Source organism: Dreissena polymorpha, chromosome 16, assembly GCF_020536995.1.
Source record: "Dreissena polymorpha isolate Duluth1 chromosome 16, UMN_Dpol_1.0, whole genome shotgun sequence".
Classification (NCBI taxonomy): domain Eukaryota; kingdom Metazoa; phylum Mollusca; class Bivalvia; order Myida; family Dreissenidae; genus Dreissena; species Dreissena polymorpha.
The window spans coordinates 30,619,357-30,636,981 of NC_068370.1; the positions used below are offsets into that span (position 1 = coordinate 30,619,357).

The following is a 17,625-nucleotide window of genomic DNA, read 5'->3' on the forward strand; positions in this document are numbered from 1 at the left end:
GCCCAACGCTGATTTATTTCCAGTTTAAAAAATAATATCATGTTTAAATACGCGATACACTGGTATTTCAACTACATGTGAAACGTTATCAGTTTTTGTTTTTGTTTTTTTTAATGAGAGTTTATTTACAGGTCCTACCGGCCTTATCAGTGTTTTTTAGGTGCAATGCAATACATTTAAGGGCTTTGCTCAAACAAAGTTTCCCTCAAGTCATCGCTTTTATCTCGTTTGCACGTCAAGTCATCGGCTTTATCTCGTTCGCATGTGTTTTCCTTAACTATACAAACATTGATAGATAACGCGAATCGATAGTTGAAACTTAGGTGCCGTCGTTTTGAGGAATATGGGACATATACGAAAACGTTCATATTTAATTTTCAGAGGAAACATTCATGTTAATTTAATTTAACTCGGGATAAGGTAAGCTGTTTTGTTAAACAGGAAATATTTAAAAAAAATCTTTTTATTTCATGTTAAATTTAAAGCTCTTCATGTTTTGTCGAAATAAAAAAAATCAATATTGCTGCTAAATAGTCTTTAGTACCATGCATAAGATTATTATTATATTAGAATATTATTCCAAAACTTTTAGTATTTCCTTTTATGTGTTAATGTACCTAGTAGTACCTGGTAGTTATAATATATATATGTAACATAAATTAAGAGAAAAAAATATATCTAAGGTTAACATGTAATTTTGTTTTTGCAAATGCGTTGACGATACATTTACTCTTGATGTCTGCTACTTTTCCTAAATATATCAAGTAAATGTCACAAATGCTTTCGTTTTACTGCATAGTTGTCGGCCATATAACTTGCTACTCATTTTTTTCTGGAAAACACTGAATTATGCATGACAAACACACAATACTTAAATACATTTAGATTCGTTTTTAAAATAAATTGAAACTTCCAGCTTGTCGTCGTTAAAATCCACTGATTCAAATAATTTCCACGAGATACGTCAACAATTGCGTAATCAAATGAATGAAAAATAAAAGTGAAGAAAGCCGGATTTTACATAAATTTCAGGTTGATAAACACAACAACGTAAAGGTAGTCGGTGAGATATAATAATAATACAGTAAGTAAGGCTCGTACCCTGGGTACGGTAAATATACTAAAACGTACCCGGGAATTTTAACACTAAATCGACTGTTGTCGGCTATTTTGTAAAAATTAATTATGTTTACATTTATGTAAATTTTCTGTTAAATGGCCTTTATATTATCAAAACTCATTGTTAAAATCATTAATGTGATTTAATTTTAAATCTTAAATTGTTTTAAGTCGCGTCATTGTATGACGTCGTCAAGTATAATATTTTCCGCGACGTCGCACGTTCACTTTTTACCGGCATAGATTTTTTTAAAGAAACATTATTTGGTTTGCAAGGTCCGTTAAATGGGAAACACCATATTCGGTATTTATATTATGTTTTAACAATAATTAATGCTGTGTAATAAATATTGTATAAGATATTTCGATATTTATTGAAAATGTTTCCAATTGTAATTTATGAAACCGTTTATTCTAATGAGTGTATGCTATTATATTATACTTTGAATAGCATATCTGTTGTACTATAATCTTATTATTCATTTTTTATTGTTAATTTCATTTATTGTAGAGAATCGTCAATGTAACATGTAGTCGCAAATGCTTTTCGTCAGTGTTAGTCGTCAATGCGTGTGATCATTGTCGTCAATGTTGGTCGTCAATCCTTATCGTCATTATACATGAAGGAAATAAAAGCAGAAAATTATTCATACGGCGTCCTCTCAACACTCATACTAAAAAGCATGTTGATGCAGATTTTTTTAAAGAGAAATTTGTTTAGGGTAAACAATATTGTTTCACGTTAATCGGTAGCATGTTTTACGACATCGGGTTTTGGGCGGATATACAACTCGGATACAATCAAATATTCACGGGTATGTTTAATTTTATTTACCGTACCCGGGGTACATGTAAGTAAACTTAAGAGTACCCGGGGTACATGTCAGTAGTAAACAAGCCGAGAATGACCAATCGAGCCTTAGTAAGTGAGTGATGGTGTATGAGATAACATGCATTGATGGACTGTTTACACCATCAGTTTCTAACAGTGTAAGTTATAATAAAAAAAACTCATCCTTTATATAAAAACACTAGTTAGTCATTAGCATCAGAATAAATGTGGTCTAAATACTCATAGCCGTCAACCATAACAAACAATAAATTAGCACTTTAAGAACTTCAATAAAATCAAAGACGTAGATAACAGAGATAAGCAGGTCGCCAAATATCGGTAAACTCTTGCACGTCGCGGGTTTCGGCGAGATAAGCGCTCAACTGATTGTCGGTTGCCACGGTAGTTAACACGCTTATCAACATTTCTGAAACACGCTTTCGCGTTTCAGTTTTTGCGATTTGAAACAAATAAACTGTTATGTATTATTAATATGAGAATGTATCCGGTACTATCACACAATTGTAATGTGTCAATTAAAATAAATCACATGCCGCATTGTTGTATTTAGCGATTTTATTCGCCTCCAGTTTGAAAAAACGCACACCATGATAACCGGTATTTAATGATGGCCTTTGAAATACGATAAATTCAAATAAAGAAGCGATTATAATCTTACGACAAACAACTAATAATTGGTTGTTTAAATTAGATTTTTGTTTTTCATTTTAATTGCAGTGTTTAAATTTGATAAATCCGACTGCCATTTACGTGTAGTATAATTTGAATAAAGCTCTGAACAAATTCGTCTTCTTATGGAAAGAATCTATTCTTGGTCTGCTCTAATCGACTGTTTGTGTTCATTGTTCTCTTTAATGACCGCTAAATTCAATGCACGATTTTACCAATTATAACATTACCACCAAGAGTACATGTATAGAAATCTTCAGACCCGCATACTGTGCCATTCTCCGTAATTAAGCATATCGATCCAGTTATGAAGTTACTTTTCTGTGTCTTTTCACAATGTCTGAAACGGATATTGTGTCATGGGATGACGAGGATTTAAATCTGGATTTACTTCTAGGTATACCGATTATGATTAATATTGTGATAGTGAATTATGATGAATATTATGATAGTTAATTTGTTCAGAACTTTACTCAGTCAGTTGTGTATGAGTGCCCAGAATGCAAAGTTAATGAAAAGAACATATGGATTCCGTATGTTGTAAAAAAGCATCATCTAAACTTGAAAAGTATTTCCTCTTATGTACATTATGATTAAGTAAAAGGCATGTGTCCCGGCTTCTACAGAGGAGCCTATGCAACCATTTATGTGATAAAGTCTCTTCATAAATCTCTGTAGTAACAATTTTAGTCGGTGCAATAAAAGAATGCAAGAACATAGTTTTTACAGTTTAATATTTCATCAAAACTTCATATTTCATGAACAAATATCAATACACCTTGCATAACAAAAATTAAGCAATTTATCAAACATAACACATATTAAGCAAGTTGTTGATATAACAAATAACATATTGGAAGAAAACAGCTAATATTCTGCAGTTATGCAGGCAACACACATGTAAGCTAATGCATAAGAGCCATTATCGTATGAGGCAGGGTATTAATATTGCTGAAGAAAAACCATAATCACATAATAATTTTTCATCATGGCGATTGGACTATAAATGTGACTTAGAGTGTTGACATGTTTTTACCATAGCCATATAAGGAAAACTGCCTCGCCCCCTGGCCATGTTTTTAAAACAACCGGAACCGTTTTCAAACTTGTCCGAGAAATCATTGGGGCACATTGTTTGACCAAGTTTCATGAAGACCGGAAAATAAATGTGGCCTCTTGAGTGTTAAAAAGGTTTTTTTATAACTATATATAGACATACAAGGAAAAATGCCCCACCCCCTGGTGCCAATGTTTTTCAACCAACCAGAACCATTTTTGAACTTGCCCAAGATATCATAGGGACACATCTTCTGACCAAGTTTCATGATGACGGACCATAAACCAGAACCATTTTTTAACTTGTCCAATATATCATTGGGACAAATGTTCTGACCAAATTTCATGAAGATTGGACAATTTATGTGGCCTCTAAAGTGTTAACAAGGCAAATGTTGACGCCCCACAACACACTGCGCATGACAGACAAAAGGTGATCACAAATATTCACCAATAGCACACTGTGCTTAGGTGAGCTAATTGGCAAAAAGATAATTACTAGAAATGTGTTCCCACAAAAAATGGTCCTGAGCAACTTCCTGACATGAACATACATACACAATAGTGTATCCTGCTTCATTTACACATACCTTCATACTTAATATGTTTTGCCATTGCTTTGATCTGAATGTAAACAGAGCATGTCCAGGTCTCTTGCGTGCATATGGACAATATATTGCTTTGGATCACTTCCTTAAGTATGTAACACTCAACCCTGATAGGTACAGTGATCTCAACTTGGCAGACTCCTACGGCAGCTGAGCCTGGTTCGGTTGTTGACGATGACAAACCACACTTAGTTGCTTTGTCTTCATACAATGCGATGTTGAGAGAAGTATCGTCCTCAGTTCTCAGTTATAGATTCATCCTCATTGAGCAGGAGATGATCGACAAGTGCTGTTCGGGATGATTCATCAAGTAAATGTCGAGATCGCTTTTGCACCCCATCACTCAGTCGCTCCCTCCTGGGCCTGGCCAAACTGAAAATACCAATGAGCATGGCAGATGAGCACCAAATCATATGATATTTATTATATGCTATTCTAAATTAAGATGAACAATATAAATGCCTCATAAAATTTATAAAGAAGGCATATAAACATGCATTTTATAATGTTTCCTGATGAATTCATGAATACATCCATTGTCATATTTCAGCAAATGAACACAGAAAGACAATACACAACCAATCAACCATTTACACCACACGATACCTGGTAATAAGTCAAAATTTTGTCTTATTACCTGGTATTGTGTGGTATTAAATATTACCTGAGCTAACCCACCTTATTAAATTACTTTACTATATTATAAATTGATCAACAAGAACCATTAGGATTAATATAAAATTCTTATATTAATAATTACACGACTAAATTTATGAATTAAATCATATATTTAATGATTAATTAATTTAAACCTTCCTAAACTTATAAAACAGAAGCACTTTTTAATTAAGCACATTTATCAACGGTTTGAACTACACAAAATAAACAAACTATTATTTATACGAATTTACACAAAGTAATATTGCGAATGAGTATGATGTCTAATTATACATGATTATTATAAAAAGTTGATTAAATTTGGGAGGGCTAATGATATGATCCATAGAACATGCTGTCACCATATCTTGCACCATACTGTCTCTGCTATAATAAATTTGAGATCTATCTACTGATAATGCATATTTCACCCATATAGCCATAAACTAGATGACTGAATTGGCAGTTCTGTATGGAATTTTACATAACATTAGTAACTAGGGTTAATTTGACATCTGCCTTGGAAGGTTTGTATGGATATTTGGGAAAGATAAGAAAGGAATAAAGGAATCCCTAACTGTGTGCACTTAAATTTAATCAAGATAATTTAATTACAGAGATATGCTAAGTTTTATTGTTTTTGAAATCAGTAATAATGAGGCATATAACCATATTCATATTATAATAAAATTTCTTTATTGTAAATTAACATCCACAGGTTGAAATTGAGTTTTAATTCTATTCAATACTGTCAACTGTCATCAGAATGCTTGAAAACAAAATTTTCCCATAATCTTTCTCCTCGAATTGCCAGCATGAGTCCATTTCTTTGTAACAAATTTATTTTTTATTCATTTTTGTATAATTTCAATCATATTGGGATATAATTAATTTTAAAATAAAAAGCAATTTTAACACAGTCTTTAAGGTTTGTTGCAGAAAATCAAAAAGGCTGAATGAAAATGTCTGAAAAACTGGGTCAATTAAAAATTGCACAATTCCATTATTTGAAGGAATATCACAATGAAAATATGGGCAGCCATAAAACTAAATTTGCACTGTAAAATAATTAAGTTTATGTTACAAGCCATAGTAAATGTTTTAAGTTTTAGTGATTACAACTATGAAGGAGTTGAATGGAAACTTTTTATGGATTAAAACATTCACCTGCAAAATGAGGTATATTAAATATGGTGTAACTTTCTTAAGCAAAGAAATATCAATATGAAACTGAGGAGCTAAATAAAGTTCAATCAGCACTGTAGAAAAAAATCTGTTATTATATGAAGCAATGCACCCCTTTTTTGCTTTGGTCACTCAAAATATAAAGTTTTTTTGTGGAAAATCGAAACGGCTGTATGCAAATATCTGAAAAACAGGATAAATTACCACTTGCAGAATTTCATTATTTAAAGGAATGTCAAAATGAAAATTTGGGCAGACATAAAACTCAATTGGCATGCCAAAAAAAAATGATACCATATTTGATGCGACCCATTGTTTATATTTGACGTTTTAGTCTCTGCAACTATGAAATGTTTGGATTGAAACAATTTTTGGCTTAAAGAAGTCATCTGCAAAGTGGGGTAAATATAATATGTTGTAATTTTCTTATGCAAAAGAATATCACACTGAACATGTGGGACTATATTATATACAATTAGCACTCTTTAAAAATATAAGTTATGATATATTGCAATGGACCCTTTTTTTAGCATTGGTCACTCAAAATATGCAAGGTTTTTGCGGAAAATCAAAATGACTGAATGCAAATACCTGAAAAACAGGACAAATTAAAACTTGGAAAATTTCATTATTAAAAGGAATATCAAAATGAAAATAAGGGCAGCCTTAAAACTCAATTTGCACTTTAAAATGATACCATTGATGATATGATCCATAGAACATGTTGTCAGTTTTAGTCGTTAAAACTATCGAAAGTTTGGATTAAAACAATTTTTGGCTTATAGCATGCACCGACAAAATGGGGAAAATTTAATTTGGTGTCAATTTCTTATTCAAAGGCATATAACAATGAAAATATGTGACTTAATAAATTACAATTAGCACTTTAAAAAAATATAAGTAATGATATGATGCAATGCACCTTTTTTTAGCTTTGGTCACGCAAAATATGCAAGGTTTTTGCGGAAAATCAAAACGACTGAATGCAAATACCTGAAAAACAGGACACATTAAAACTTGGATAATTTCATTATTGAAAGGAATATCAAAATGAAAATAAGGGCAGCCTTAAAACTCAGTCTGCACTTTAAAATGATACCATTGATGATATGATCCATAGATCACGTTGTCAGTTTTAGTCGTTAAAACTATGAAGAGTTTTGATTTAAACAATTTTTGGCTTATAGCATGCACCGACAAAATGGGGAAAATTTAATTTGGTGTCAATTTCTTATTCAAAGGCATAACACAATGAAAATACGTGACTTAATAAATTACAATTAGCACTTTAAAAAAATATAAGTAATGATATGATGCAATGCACCCTTTTTTAGCTTTGGTCACTGGAAATATGCATGTTTTTTATGGAAAACCAAAATGGCTGAAGGCAAGTATGTGAAAAATAGGGTAAAATTAAAACTTGCACAACTTCATTATTTAATGGAATATCACGCTGAAAATATGGGCAGACATAAAACCCAATCAGCACTTTAAAATGAAACCATATATGAGTTGATCCGTAGTTTATATTCGAAGTTTTATTCGCTAAAACTATGAGGAGTTTAAATAGAAAATCAAATGCATCGGCAAAATGGGGTAAATAAAATCTGGTGTAATTTTATTATCTAACAGAATATCACTATAAAAAGGTGTTAATTCATTAAACCGAATCAGTACTTTAATACAAAAATCAAATATAATAATATCCAGGTCATATTTTCTTAGTTAAATGTGTCACAAGTTTACTGCAATTGGAGCAAAACGTGTTTTTACAGAGAATAGCGTAAAAATGCAGTAATATTTGTAACGATTCTTACCGTAACCTCCAATGATGTCCCTTGTTTACTGAACTGGTCTGGTGAAAACATTATCCAGCAATTTAAAAATAACATATTCAGTCAATGTCAACAAAGAACTCGCTCTAAATTCGCTCTTTAGTTTGTAGCTTTTACCCGCTTCGCAAACAAAATGGCTCCGTCTATATTTTTCTTCAAGTCTCGCGAAATCCCGTAACGGGTGAGAACTCGGCACGCTTTATTATATAAATTGGGCGACTTTCCAGTCTCTGTTATTTACGTCTCTGATAAAATTTAATTAAAAAATCAACAATAAAACATACTTTTTATACCAGTAATTATAGTTATCAAAGGTGTGAGTGTGCTACATGTGGTGTGTTTAATTTTTCATGAACAAGTCAATTGAAGGTGTTAGAGATGCATTGATCCATAAGATTAAAAAGGGTAATTAACCACCGGCTTATTAAAATTAAAACGATGACATTAATCAATTATAATTACATTGTACCAGCTGTTTATTGTTGTATACTGTAAGCTTGCAATATTTTAAATAATGTAAACAACTTACCTTGTATTAAGTTGGCACTTTGTTGCCAGGTGTAGAAACTTTTTATACTTATTTATGTTTAGTTGCACTGGCTGAACCAAAAGAATTCGTTTCTAAATGATCACGAAACAACCTACCAATGCATATACATGTATGCTTGCCAGTTACTGAGTTTGTGCATTTCCAGTCATTATATTATCGGCCTTGGCAAACAGCGTATACCCAGATAAGACGCCGCGTGATGTCTGCAATTTTGTACGCTGGAGATTTCCATATCCACGGGTGTTTTTATGTCAAATGTTATTGTTTTTCAATAGATCGTATACTTATCTACAGAACAGCGAATTAGCGTTCACTTTACATCATTTTTAATGATGTTATTTTGTTAATACTTTCTCGCGTTCTTTTCGAACGTGTATTGACAGCCATTTTGATTGTTGGTTGTATATTTCCGAAATTATGTGTTTTCATGACTCTCATAAATGTTTTTAGTGCAGAAATTGTAATTTTAAGTATCGATCTCTCCCTTAAATTTTTATATTTTGTTAAATTTTTTGCGTTTAAATTTGATTGTTTGTTGCTTACTTGAGAACTATTTTTATGTGTACGCTAGTGGATATGTAATCAGGTTACCGTATCTACATCAATAAAATTTAACGATTGTTTGTTTTTGTTTGTTTTGTTAATATTTTCTAAACGGGTTCAGCTTCGTATGTTAAACGCAATATGAACTTATTTATTAATTTGGGAATAAAATCGCAATATGTATTATTGAAAATCAAATTTGAAGTGTCTAGCGCGTGAATTGACCACTGGGGGTGAATTGTCTTTGGGTTGCTATTAACGCTAATAACGCTTCCGGCGAGAACTCATTTTATAGCGATTGCGCAACCAAAAACACCACTTTTTCGTCATTTAATCAAAAACTACATTTTTCCCAGACATGGCGAATACGCAATCGTGTAGATCGCGTTCTGGTCCATATACACGTCAAATTTCAGGCACAGTGTGTGGCCAGTTTTCAAGACTATCAAATCACGGCTATAACCCGGAGCTTAACGAATTTTAATCGCCATTATCATTTGTTCAATTGAACGTCATCAAATGATGACGTCAATATATCACTCATTCCATATATTACTAGAGTTGCGACACCTTAAGTGGTTCGCGGAATGGAATGAGTGGAGAGATAAAATCAAATTGAAAATCGATTTTTTTCTAAAAAAAATGGTACGAAAAAATATGTGGGTACGATAAAAAAAACAAATTAGGGTACGAAAACAAATTTGATTACGATAAAAGGGTACGAACAAAATAAGGGTACGAAAAACTATTTGGGTACGAAAAAAATGGGTACAAATAAAAAATAAGGTACGAAAAAATTTGGGTACCAAAAAAATTTGAGTACGAACAAATGGGTACAACGAAATTTGGGTACGAAGAAATTTGTGTACGAAAAAAATTGGGTACGAAAAAATGTGGGTACGAAAAAAAATTTGGCTACGAAAACAAATTAGAGTACGAAAAAATATAGGGAACGAAAAAAATTAGGGTACGAAAAACTATTTGGGTACGAAAAGAAAAAAGGGTACGAATAAAATTTTGGGTACGAAAAAAAATTGGGTACGAACAAATTTGGGTACGAAACAAATTTGGGTACGAAAAAAATGGGTTCGAAAAAAATTGGGAACGAACAAATTGGGAACGAAAAACATGTGGGTACGAACAAATTGGGTATGAAAAAAAATTGGTAACGAAAAAAATGGGTACGAAAAATATTGGGTACGAAAAAAATGGGTACGAAAAAAAATCGCGGCTATAATCCGGAGCTTAACGAATTTTAGTCGCCATTATCATTCGTTCAATTGAACGTCATCAAATGATGACGTCAATATATCACTCATTCCATATAAATATATATCTGTTATAATATGCATGTCTTTAGAGTTGCACATTCCTATTATTGTTATATATATATATATATGCCTGTATGCCACTTACCACTGTTAACTACATTGTGTGTTATATGTATGTTTACGCATGGGCTCCAAGCCTAATCTGAAATCTACTCTGAAATTAAACCATAAAACCATATTTGTATATAGGGTAGTACTGAAAACTTGTTGATATAAATGCAAGGTAACAACAAACTTACAATTTACTCGGCTAATAAAGTTCTCTGGATCATCTTGTACACCGGCACAGATGTGACATGAGTATGTGTTTGTATTATTTACGATATTAGCATGCCTCATGATATCGTTCTTATGGATTGTTAAGACGTGGGATCAATATATCTTGCTCGATAAAATGAGTTAGTTAGTCGCGGGAACAACATTTTCATCATAATTTATTGGTGGTAACGACATTACAAGTCGTGCAAAAGAAAAGAAACACGCTGTTATGACATTACAAGTCGTTTGAACGAAACATGTAGGTTGTGGAAACGACATAGCTAAACAATAAGAACACTAGTAATTTGTTTAACGCATGTATAAAACGACTGATACAATAAAAACTGTCATGACTCTGTATGATAAGAATCGGATAGGCTCGTTCATATAAATGCTTTTCAAACTGCATGTTTTGATAGGTTGTAACCCGGGTATTCTTGAGTATAATACAATGAGCCACGGAAACCGAAAATACGCTTAAAGGCACCTTTTCGTACTCCGAGGTACTTTAAGTATATTTTCCGTGCACGGGTGCTTTGTAATATTTAAGAGCACTCGGTGTGCGTTTGCGTAGTACTTAAATTGAGTCGACAATCACCAATCGAGCTTTATGTTATGTTTAAGTACATATAACTCGCTTGATCATATTGCTGCTAGTATGTGACATGTCCACATAAGTTTATCGAGTGATTTTCCGTGAATGACAGAGTATACTCCACCTTTTTTATTATTATGCTGGTGAAAAAATATTTCTCTGCGATAATGAATCGTAGAAACCTTTCATAATCTGTTGTAATAAACTTTTCGATGAAATTTCAATTTAGAACAAACATTTGTTTCACATGCAGCACACGTGTTAACAAAAAAACTATAGACGATGAAATCATCAAAATATGAAGCCTTTTTTTATCAAATGGTTAATAGGTGTGATTTTCTCATAAAACAATGATAATAAATTCGCGATTTTGGATCGTTCATTATGACATCTGACAACTATGCGATGTAAAATGTAATAACTATGTCAAAGTTAACCAAATGTTTTATTCTTCGTATATGGGGGTTGAATGAATGCAATAACTGACATTTAAAATATTTTTTCAGGCAACTAACGGATCTTAACGTCTTCATGCAGCATCACGTTGAGCAGCGCAATTGTTGTATTCGATTCTCGACCGAGCACAATACATGTTACGTATAACGGACAGTTTATAGTTTGCGAGCCTATTTGATCCTAAATCGGACTTAACGAAGGCAATAACATGAGGAAAACGAAGTTATTACTTTCATCGTTACTGTGTGTCTGTTTCCTGTATTTGTTCGGACAAGGGGCGCTTAACGAGATGCTAAGTCCGCCGATTGACGTAAACCAAGATTGCAAGTTTGTGTACGTTGATTTAGGTAGCAACAAGGGCGTGCAGATACGGAAGTTGTACGAGCCATTGCTGTATCCGGGTGCGGCTATCATACCATTCTTTGACAAGTTATTTGGAAAAATAACCCGATCTAGCCGTCGTGGGGATGTGTGTTCGTTTGGATTTGAGGCTAATCCACGTCATATGGGTCGCCTGAAGCACATTGAACGTTCGTATCGACGTAAAGGACTCAATGTCACGTTTTACAATAACGCCGTTTCAAACAGAACTGGAGATATTGTGACCATATATTCGGACACGAATTTTGACATCGACTGGGGCGCTGGCATTCTGGATACGGCCATTGATCACAAAAATAATATGACAGAATATAAAGTCCGTACCATCGATATTGTTCACTTCATTCGAAATCAGATTGTCCCCCTCAAACCAAAGGCAGTTTTCATGAAAATGGACATCGAGGGATCGGAATACATCGTCCTGCCACAGATGATTCAGACATCAACCCTTTGCAAAGATATCATAACATCATTTGTGATCGAAATGCACGAGTGGGCTAAGAAACCTATGGGGTCGAATCTAACATTTGACGATGTAAGAAATATGCTAGGGAAGCAAGGTTGCGTCCCTTCTGAAATGGTATCTGTCGACGACGAAAGTTATTTGCATGACGTCTCCAGAGACCCTAGTTGTTATCAAAAAAGATTGTGCATATAGATGTGTTACATAATAACTTGACTACCGTTTCATTTGCTGTTGATGTGGTTGTATTTTAATAAAGAACAGAACAGAACAGAAATTTTATTACGACTTGTACACAGTACATCGTCAGTCAAAACCATGTACATGTAATAATAAACATATCGACGGGTCATGTGAAAAGAAAGAGATAATACAGATGTAAAAGTTGTACATTCCATCTAACATTATACATGACAGTGGTGGGTAAACACAAAACAATATGAAAAGAAAGAGATAATACAGTTGTTAAAGTTGTACATACTATCTAACATAGAACATGACAGTGGTGGGTAAACACAAAACAATTAATACAGGAAACACTCGAATTTTTCAAAGTGTGTGCAACAGAGCGGCAAACAGCTATTAGCATTTATGGGAAATAAACTTACATCAACAAATAAAGAGGCAAATGATTCCCACGATTTATTCGAAGACGTTTTAGGTTACTAACGACGTGTAAATGGGCGTCAACGGAAATAACCATACAGTTTGTTTATTGATTTAACTAGGAGCAGTTAATATCGATGTCATTAGTTTTTTGTTTATTGTGATTGTGTGATTAGCCGGTGATTTTTTCTTCTCCAAAAATACTCCAATAGACTATTTCCCAAATGCAAAATGTAAAAGGGCTGTTTCCCAATGGCAAAAAGTAACCTTTGCCCCAAAAATCTTACCACAGTTAAAAAAAAGCCAAACTTTTCCAATTGAATAAACTTAATAAATTTGTTTATCGAGTGTGTTATAGAGAAATTTGATTCCCCATCACTTAATAATAAACATTTTAGAAAGCATTTAAACATGCACTTATAAACAATTGATATAGTGTTAATGCGCTATTAAACGAAACCAAACTTCAAATATAAATTTCATATACATTCAGTTTATAAATATCATTTCCCCATTAAATCAACATTATCGTAATGAAGCCAGCATAGAGATAGTTTTGTAAGACGAAGCAAAGCGAAAGTCTTATGATTCTTAACCCATTGATGTTTAGCGTCTAGAAAAAAGGCCTTGGCAAACAGCGTAGACCCAGATGAGACGCCGCATGATGCGGCGTCTCATCAGGGTCTGCGCTGTTTGCTTAACCTACTTATGCCTAGTCTACTCATCCTTCCTTCTAAATTGGATCGATTTATTTCCAAAATTAGGGATGTTTAGTATATTTATTTCTATATTTAGAATATTTGTTACAGAAATTCCTTTAAACATACAGCGCAGACCCTGATGAGACGCCGCATTATGCGGCGTCTCATCTGGGTCTACACTGTTTGCCAAGGCCTTTTTTCTAGACGCTGGGGCATGAATGGGTTAAAGGAATTTCTGTAAGAAATATTCTAAATATAGAAATGAATATATACTAGACATCCCTAATTTTGGAAATAAATTTATCCAATTTAGAAGGATGTTCACTAGGCATAAATGGGTTAAAGACCCGCGTGAGATTCATCAGACCAAGGAATTTTATTATTCTTTTACATGCGTATAACTTAAATTGAAAGTGCACAACAAACATGCTAAATGGAATTAAAAAGAAAAGGGATGAGAAATATTCGTTTGTTGTTGTTTTTTTCCGTTTGTGTTCTACTTTCTCTTTCATCAATTCTCAACTAAATCCCATCTTGTCAAGGTGATGCGGGCCTTGGCAGGTTGACAAAGCTTCGACTTTAAAAATCCGGCCTACTGCCTTTGGCAAAATAATAATATACAAACCAGAAAAATAAAAAACATAATATGAGACTCTAGAAATATCTGCATATTAACAAGTAAATATAATAAACAATATCGTATTGTTTTGCCCATAAACATGCAATTATGAAGCAGGTAAAGATTTATATTGTCACCTCTAAGATTAAAAGCATCTTCCAAAAAAATCAATCGGACACGCTAACGAATGAAATTCGCGTACAATAACATTGTTAAGTCAAATAGCCTAGTATGACTGGCAGCTGTGCATGAACGCGTAATTTGTGGGCTATTATCCGCTTATTGGTCCTTTCATCCGTGCACTTAATGCTATGCGAAGAGCGCAAATATTTCTAATGTTCCGTTTACCGCTAAAACAATAATAATTTATGTAATGATGATCATTTCCAAATTAAGCGTCAGATGGTATCGATGATATTTTGGATTTTCTTTGGCATATTGTTAAAGGAAAATGGCAACCTAAAACAATTTCTAAAATAGTGTGCTGAATATCAAAACATTTACAACTTAATCAAAATTCCTTGCATCGGTCATGTATAAGATGTTGTAAAAGATTATCTCTTAAGATGGTAAACTATGCATTGTTTATATCCTCCATTATAAAATACTGTTTTGCTATTATATTTATTGGAATTTACAACACATACTCGAGTTTGTTACGAAATATATAACCATAAGTACGATAATAAACAAGTCCCTTAACATGACTACATCAATCTATGATATTGAATATAGGTTTAATTAAAGGGACTTGTTCATATGAACCAAATTAGCCGTGTTCTGGGAAAACTGGGCTTAATGCATTTGCGTATAGCCTCCTCCCAGATTAGCCTGTGCGGACCGCATATTCTAATCAGGGCCGTCACTTTCCGACTTTTCTGGATTTTCGTTAAGAAGAGACATCCATTTGACGAAAAACCCCATAACATCGGACAGCACAGGTTAACATGGGATGACCCTTCAATTCTTATGAATTCTTTATGAAAAACGCTTGTCCACATGGCAAATATATAAGTTGGCCATTTGTTTAAAAGAATTTGATGGAAAACTTAAGTAACTTATGGCAGCCACGTTTTCAAAGTTCGTAGTACACATTGTCAGGACCAAAAGTTAGGTTTCCTTTGGATTTTTTTAGAGTATTCAGTGCGATCTCCTCGTTTATAGCGATGTCACTGCCTTATGTTTGGTTTTACGAGATTTTGATTTATGCGGAGTTCTTTCGACAGTTTCAATTTATGTTCAGTTGAGATTTCAGCTGGCAACTGCCGAGTAGTCTTCTCTTAAAGGTGTGCCAGCCGACGTTTATTTTCTTCAGGTGAATTCGAGATACCAGTACTCCATCGAATTTATTTTCTACTGAAGACTTCTTGTCTCTTTTCTTTTTGCGCGCATTAATATTTGTCCACATCTTCTTCGTTGATAATGTCTTCTTCATTTTCCTCGATGGTTTGCGAGACGCGGGCTCGAATTGCACGTCGAATATGCGTTTGTATATTAATGGAGGAAAGCACATTCGATTTCCGAAGTAAATAATCGCTGTATGTTTTTTACATATTTTCCTTAAATTTGCGGTCTGTCTTTTATATTGTTTCGTTAAATTCTATTTGGAAAGATGAGTATTTTGGTATAGCATTTGGTTTCATATTTCGCAAGTACTAATATTTATACATGTAGTTTAATTGTCCACAATAGGCCCGCCATTGCACAGTGTAAAGGTTAGTCGCTTAGTGTTTGGGTACATGAAGAGCACAGTCTTAATATATATGGAACTAGTACGTAATAATGTTCACTAGACCAGCTTTTTGCAAACATATGGTAAATAACTGTGTCTGTTGTATAGTACGTTGCAGAAATTAAATCATTTACATATGCCACGCTAATCGATTTGTTTCATTTGAAATTGTTGGAGAAGCTTTATATTATATATATGTGTAGCTCATACTTCTTCAAGTTTTCCATGTGGTCTCTTTTTGATGGCAGCTCTATATTTTGATCGCCCTTCAACAATAAGTACAACGCCCCCTTTTCCACATACATGAATAATTGTTAGCCACGCTAAGGCAAAACGGGTTTAAATGCACGTGCATAAACTGTCGTGTTAAATTAGCCTGTGCTGTATATGCAAGGTTTGCCTTGAATTATTTTACTAAAATTCATTCAAGAAAAGACATATTAGTTTTAATTCTTTATTAACAGTCAATTATGCATCTTGTTAATATGCAAGTATTACTAAATACAACAGAAAAGTAGAAGTTTAAGAAAGTATCAGAACAGCAGAAACAAAAAGATTGAGAAATATTTAAACAAAGCACAAGAAGAAAAAAACAAACAAACATAACAAATACATTAACAAATGAGCACTCTAGTGGTATGTTCATTTTAACAAGCACTTGTGAAACTTTTTCTCATTCATTTGGTTAGCGGGGTTCTCTATATACGCAGACAAAAGCATATACAAGCACCATGCAATATCACTGTTAGTTCGTCTCTTCAATTGCATTACATCATTATGCTGGTTCCCAGTTCATCACACTGTGGACTGGCGCAACTCACTCTGCGCGGGGTACCAGCCACTGGCCGCCGGTGCACAATGCGGTTCCTCTGAGTGCTCGGAACCGCCACTGCCGAACCCGCTGGACGAACACGAAGACAACGCTCTCTTAAGCACGAGGGATTCCATCATTTGCACTCGGCGCCGCGAGCCACCAAGCCCCGCGGCGGAGAGGTCTTGATCGGAAGTAGACCCGATGGCGCTGATGACTTTTTCCGCTGATCTCGTTGTGTCTATCAATTTCGCATTTATGAGAAAAAAGAAGTTACACAAATCATTAGAATATGCAACACTAATATCATCAGCAACATGATTTAAATATATGAGACGATTATTAGAGCTTTTCAAGAATTAAACTTTTTTACTGGCGACGAATCTGTCAAATACACAATGTAGTTATAGAATTTACAATGAAAGTATGTATTTCGATTGTTATCTTTAGCTTTCCCTCAATTAACTTTGGACTGAAATAGTACAGGCCTTTACTATTCTAGCTTGCGCTGCATATCATTTTTTACGTAACGCACCTTGCACGATCTTGGAGAACGCCCTCTGGTCTCGTGAGCCTGGGATTGTTGTTTCCTCAATT

General features: G+C 33.7%; 1 long non-coding RNA gene across 1 annotated transcript; it reads left to right on the forward strand.

Moving 5' to 3' along the window:
• Positions 1-282: 282 nt before the first annotated feature.
• Positions 283-13,506, forward strand: LOC127861456 (uncharacterized). The gene is made up of 2 exons (XR_008040226.1): positions 283-420; positions 11,766-13,506. It is a non-coding gene; the product is annotated as an uncharacterized LOC127861456 (long non-coding RNA).
• Positions 13,507-17,625: the final 4,119 nt, after the last annotated feature.